Source organism: Triticum dicoccoides, chromosome 4B (genome assembly GCF_002162155.2).
Source record: "Triticum dicoccoides isolate Atlit2015 ecotype Zavitan chromosome 4B, WEW_v2.0, whole genome shotgun sequence".
Classification (NCBI taxonomy): domain Eukaryota; kingdom Viridiplantae; phylum Streptophyta; class Magnoliopsida; order Poales; family Poaceae; genus Triticum; species Triticum dicoccoides.
The window spans coordinates 662,044,527-662,050,604 of record NC_041387.1 but is presented as its reverse complement, the minus strand read 5'-3'; the positions used below and the strand labels follow the sequence as shown (position 1 = coordinate 662,050,604).

The 6,078-nt window shown below is 42.3% G+C and overlaps 1 long non-coding RNA gene across 6 annotated transcripts; it reads left to right on the top strand.

Moving 5' to 3' along the window:
• The first annotated feature begins 224 nt into the window (after positions 1 to 224).
• Positions 225 to 5,870, top strand: LOC119292144. 6 transcript variants are annotated; one of them, XR_005142906.1, is made up of 9 exons: positions 225 to 724; positions 1,134 to 1,224; positions 1,891 to 1,977; positions 2,472 to 2,570; positions 3,342 to 3,440; positions 3,695 to 3,762; positions 4,398 to 4,446; positions 4,863 to 4,990; positions 5,302 to 5,870. It is a non-coding gene; the product is annotated as an uncharacterized LOC119292144 (long non-coding RNA). The 6 variants fall into 6 exon arrangements; XR_005142904.1 differs by having other exon boundaries at positions 1,891 to 2,280; XR_005142903.1 differs by having other exon boundaries at positions 1,134 to 1,220; positions 1,891 to 2,570.
• Positions 5,871 to 6,078: the final 208 nt, after the last annotated feature.

Sequence of the window (6,078 nt, the reverse complement as noted above, 5' to 3'; positions counted from 1 at the left end):
TCCGATATTTACCAGATCGTCGTGAGCTGTTAGATAAAATTCGCGCGACTGTAGGCTTGCCACTGCGTGTAAAACTAGATGGCTACGGAGGGCATTTTCGTCATTTCCCATGGTTGAAAAAATATCCAATCGCACATGGGTGTGACCTAGTCGTCGCTCCTCCACATTCGCTCGTCCCACCTCCTCCTCTCCCTCTCTTGATCTCCTATGCCTCGCACGCCGCCACCGCTCGCCCTCGCGCTGCTGCCGCCTCCGCTTGCCCTCGCGCCGCCTCTTTGCTCCCGACTTCCCTAACCCTAGCCCCTTTCTACGCCACCGCCGCCTCCCGTTCCCTCTCCCTCCCCTGCCGTCGCGTCGCCGCCTTCGCCGACTCGCCCTCCCCTCCTTCTCCCCCTGCATAGCGGCAGGTCGAGGTGGTCGTGGCCGACCGCGCACTCGCCGGCGCTGCCCCGTGAGTGCTCCATCGGTGACTTCCACCTTCTCCCTCTCCCTCTCCCTACCGTCGGCCTCTCCCTTGGTGGCGGCCAGATCTACCATGGCTACGGCCACGGACACGGACGGGGCTTCTGGATCCGCGCCGCCGCCGAGCTGGGTCCCGACGGTCGCCTCCTTCTCCACAACCGGCGCCACACCCTTTGGTGGATCAATCCGGCACCAGGAACCGTGAACACTAGGCCCTTCTACCCCGCCGTCGGCTTCGCCTCCTCGTGAGATCTCGACCATGGTGAGCTCCCCCGCCTTTCCTCCCACCCCTGCTCCTCCTCCCAAGATCCTAGGTAAAAAAATACATGTAAGATGATTATCTTGAAGTAGGGATATGTTTTTATTCATGCACTAGGAACTAAAGTATTCACTAGATTCAATTTACATGCCCCTAATAAGGACAATATTTTCCTTGCTAAAAGGACAATATCTCATTGCATTATTACTTCCTTGCTTAGTTGATTCATAACACAACACATAATACAGAGGAACCTGTTACTTTTAGGGTTAAGCCCGTTGCATTTGTTCATTCAGAGGAGGCAGCTGATAGGTAGGGATTCAGAGGAAGCAATTGATAGAGATGCCGGTCTTCTCTTTCAGTTTTAGGTTTTCGTGTTTCCATTGATTTTGTGTTGAATTTATCATTGTAGGTCCGTTGTGGATGTTGTTTGTTCTGTTTGTCGAGGCTTCGGTCGGCCTGCTGTCTGCTGCCGTGTCGAGAGGTTGCAAGGTTCCTGGTTGGTGAGCTCTTCCTTTCCTTCCTGTCTAGCAGAGCGAATATATGTAGATTACTTGTTGTTATATGCGGCTCCAGTAGCTTTTTGGATGTATTGGCTGCTCAAATCTGGTTATTTTTTTTGGATGCATTGGCTGCTCCATCCTGGATCTGGTCGGGTTCCTTTGGATGGATTAGGTGCTCGGGTCTGCTTGGACCCCTGGTATTTGTTGTTGCTTTGTGGGAGACTCGGCCTCGTGCATATTTTCGTGGCAGATTTTTGTTGCCTTTCTTAATTTGGTGGTTGGATGCATTAGGTGCTTGGATATGATTAAATTACTTGTTGTTATGTGCGGCTCCAGTAGCTTTTTGGATGTATTGGCTGCTCAAATCTGGTTATTTTTTTGGATGCATTGGCTGCTCCATCCTGGATCTGGTCGGGTTCCTTTGGATGGATTAGGTGCCTGGGTCTGCTTGGATCCCCGGTATTTGTTGTTGCTTTGCGGAAGACTCAGCCTCGTGCATATTTTCGTGGCAGATTTTTGTTGCCTTTCTTAATTTGGTGGTTGGATGCATTATGTGCTTGGATATGATTAGATTCCTATGAGTTTTTTGTTGCGGTCTGCCTAGATTCCTCGGTTTTTGTTGCCTTTTTTATTTTGTCTGGTACCTGATTTGTCCTTATCTGGCAGCGCGGAAATGATCCATGATCTGGTGGCGGGAAGCGGCTCCATATTGGTGATTGGACCTCCTGGTGTAGGCAAGACTACTCTGATCAGGTACACATCACCTACACCCCAGTTCTTTGCTCAGTAGTGTTAGTCATTATGTAAGGCGAGTGCATGTTACTTGTATATAATTCATCAACATGGCTGAGAATACCAAAGATAAATCGTCGGGTTTCTGTGAGCACTTTGTAAAGCATCTTGGATTCTGCCACCGCCATGGTCTTGGATTTGGAGCTAGATTAGTGATGCCTCACCAATCTGGATGCTACCGCCGAGCCTTGGCATTTGCTGCCGATGAAGTTATTGAACTGGTGGTTGCTACGTTTGTTGTGACCCTGTTCAAGAAATATGAAGGTGAGCCCGGTGCGGCTCTTCTGTGGTAGAAAAATCTTGCCTGTTGAAGTAGATGTTATGGATCAATAATGGTGCATTCTTGGATAACACACTGTTTGTTGATTATTGAAATAGTCGTGTGTCATAATAAAGTTTTTTTCCTGTTTGGTTGCATGTATGTGCATGGATGCTTCCTTTGGACTTCATGCAAGTGTTTTGCCCCTCATCATGATTGGCTGATGAGGAGAGCACTTCTGCTCGGAAGGTTGAGTTTCTCTTGAAGTCAAAACCGCCAAGTAATATAATGGAAGGTGGGAGTGGCTCTAATGTGGTTTACATTTATCTGAACTTCCTTTTCTTAGAGAATCATATAGCTATGTTCTATTGGTGTCATGTATTTTATAACTATGTAATTGCAAACATATATTTAGATTAGATTATCATTCTTAGATTAGATAGCATAATTAGCGGGTTGTAAATATTTGATTTTGCAGCCAGGTTATTTCATTAGTTCTTTTTCAAGAATAGTACTTTTGTCTTTGATTTGTAAGTACAAAAACAGAGAATAAAAACCTTCTTGCTAAGATGCACCTGATCCCAAATTTTCTTTGGTACGGTCAGTGTTTGTATGTTCTGGTTGTTTCCATTGAATGGTTTTCAAACATTTAATTTAGGGATTCATAGGAAGGGCTAAAAACCGCATAAGAATAGCCCACTTCTGCTTGAAGAAATGTCCATGGAGTTCCAATTCGGAGCTCAGCTTGAGCAACTGTTCATTTCTTGGTTTTGCTTGATGTGGAATGCAAGTATGTTGTCCCTTTTTACATAAATTCTTCACCTATTCAAGCAGCTAAATTTTGTGAAAGTTAGGACAACCGAAAAACTATATCAGTATTGTGGTGAACCGAACGACCGAAAAACTATATCAGTATTGTTAATCTTCATGATTTTCTATAATGTTTTCAGCAATAGATTTAGTGTTATTTGTTTCTGCTCATGCAAAGCAGAGGTGTGTTCAAACAACTATACCTATTTTACTTACTTTGGATGCTAATTAGTAAATTCTATCCGTATATGCACAGGCCACGATATCAGACAGTTCTAAGTCATGGATTAATGCAATGGGTGAGCAGGAAAAGTTATTCTCTTCTTTGTTGGAACATTTCCTAAGATGGTCTAAGGTAATTATTTTAGGAATCACTTTTTTAATTGTGCATAATTTTCCTTTGGTAAATTCAGTGCGTTAACCACCATAGACAACTTCATTTTATTTGTATGCTTATCATCTGTGTGGTTGTTTGATACGCTGCCAACAACCTTTCCCATTCTTCTTGCTTGCTATTTAGTTAATTCCTCGAGATATTGGATAACTATTTCTGCTGTTGAAAGTTTGGTTATGGCTCTGATGGTTTGTATATCATGATGGCCTTCCCAGGAGATGTAATTCTGAATATCCTACTGCTCTATGGATCTATTATTGCAAGAACTATATAATGATATACAGTGAGTTGCTTCATACCATCATTTAGGGTCTGTGTATTCTATTTGATTAGCTTTCCTTAGTGTCGTCTGATAAGAGGCATTCTCGTTGCCCTGTAGACACCTTGTGCTCCTATGATGTTATTTAATTTTTTATTGGAGTAAAATGATAATCCATTGGGCTCCCTTCCCCCCTCATTTTTTTGCATATATAGTACTTCACTGCCAATTAGATTTCTGTCTTTGAAGGTGATCATATTGATCTTACCTTATCTAATGCTCGTACAAGATACTAGGGCTGATGCCTGAGTACAATTGTATATAGACTGTCCTTGGAATTTCCTTTACGATATACTTAGTGGTTTGTAAATACGGTTACCTTTGCCATTATTCTTTGTACGATGCATACAGTGGGAATGCATATGCTAAACCTGGCGTTTGGACCGGCACCCTCGCGCATGGCGCGATCCCGATCTGCACCCACTGCTACGTGTATCTTATTTGGTTTGAAATTGTGAGAGGAGACATTTTAGTTTCCCATGATGCATTTTCTTTTTGTTTACATATTTCATTGTTCTTACCCGCCAATGAAATTCTCTATTACAGTGCAATTGTAAAGCTTATACTTCAATCGTTTCTGCTTTTTTCTGTCACAACAGTTTGGGGATTGGCCTTGATAGCTGGTTATCATTGTACAAGACATCTTAGGTAAGATCTACTGATGGGTTAGTTTCTCATGTAAACTCACCTTTCATGATGTTCTGTGATAATCATGGCAGACTGAAGATATGTTATGTATGCAGTATAATACTAGCGTTAAAATTCAAGCTCCTTTTGGCATTGTCTAATCATCATGCATCCCAAATATCTAACTAAACTGCGCTATGGAGCTTGCACTAGCAGAATAAGTTGCCATCCTGAATCATATGTGTAGGCTAAAAAGAAGTGTGGAAACATAGTCGTTTCACAAGGATATGTTACTACGGTGGCTTTCAGATGTTGATTTATCTTTCTTCCTGTACTCATTTGCTATATAATTTTGAAGTTTACAAGTCATGAGATTTGATGCCATATTCTAAACCTTGGAGCATTCTTTTTAAGAATATCTTTATTTTCCATCGCAGCATTATGGCAGAACAATTATTATGTGTCTATCAATGATAACAATGGTACCTGATTGAAGATTAGGTGGTCTACAATCCTCAGGTTCTCCAAAACTATATCTCAAGCCTATCAACTCTGAAAATTAAAGGTCTGACTTGAAACTGTGCCCCTCCCCTTTTCCTGTTGCTCAACTCTCTTTTTGTGAATGATGTTCTGCATTAATATCCCAGATTGCAAAATGTTAGTATTGCTATTTCATTTGGCATGTAGAGATGGGTGCGACATGGGCAATTATGTATCTATAGCTATTATTTTTTAGAAGAATTACATCTCTACAGTCATTTTCGCTTTAAGACAATGATCATTACCTACTACATTCAATGTCACTTCCGTTCTTATAAGTACATGCTAACGAGAATGCGATATGATATTTACTAACGAGAGATCATATACTTGCAGGTCGCCACCATGCTGTCTCTCTCTGGCCGCCCCTCACATCGTCTTGGTTTGTTGGTTGCCGCTATGTCTCCTGCCGGTTCGCCCGCCGCTATCGCTGGAAGGGTTGTATAGGCCGTTGCTTATGCCACTACTCTGCAGTGACCAGTGAGGACCATGGCATCGAGGCAGGTCAAAAGGGAAACACCGCCGGCCACAACGCTGGTAGAGGCCTCCCTGTCTGCGCCGGTGACTGCTTAAAATCGCCGCCGCCACTACCGTTGTCTTTGTTGCTTCTTTGTCTTTGTTGCTTCTTTGCAGGCATTTGATTAAGTCAAAGGCAACATGAAGGCACGACGACGATCAAGGTCTTTATGTACGCCGAGTAGTATCTTTTGCCTACCATACCGTATGAAAATAGATCAGGATGAGACAATTAAGTCACGTACTATGTATTTACTGTGGTCTCTATAAGGAGAACATATCTGGTCTATATCTGAATCTATGAACTATTATATCGATGATGTCGATTATGTCTACATAGCCTGCCTTTGTATGCTTGTATAAGCTCAATTTATCCTTTGTACTGCTCTTCTTTGACTTGGCACATCTGCTCATTTTTAGATAAATTTTAATGTGACTTCCAACGTCATAAACCAGAATTCTTTTTCTGAGGATGCTTATATATGAACTGTTCATCATATTTGTTAATATATTCTATCCAATATGTTATCCATGTCAAACCTGTCTTAAATTTTATATCTTATTCATAGATAATGATTTGGTGTATGACACTGTACT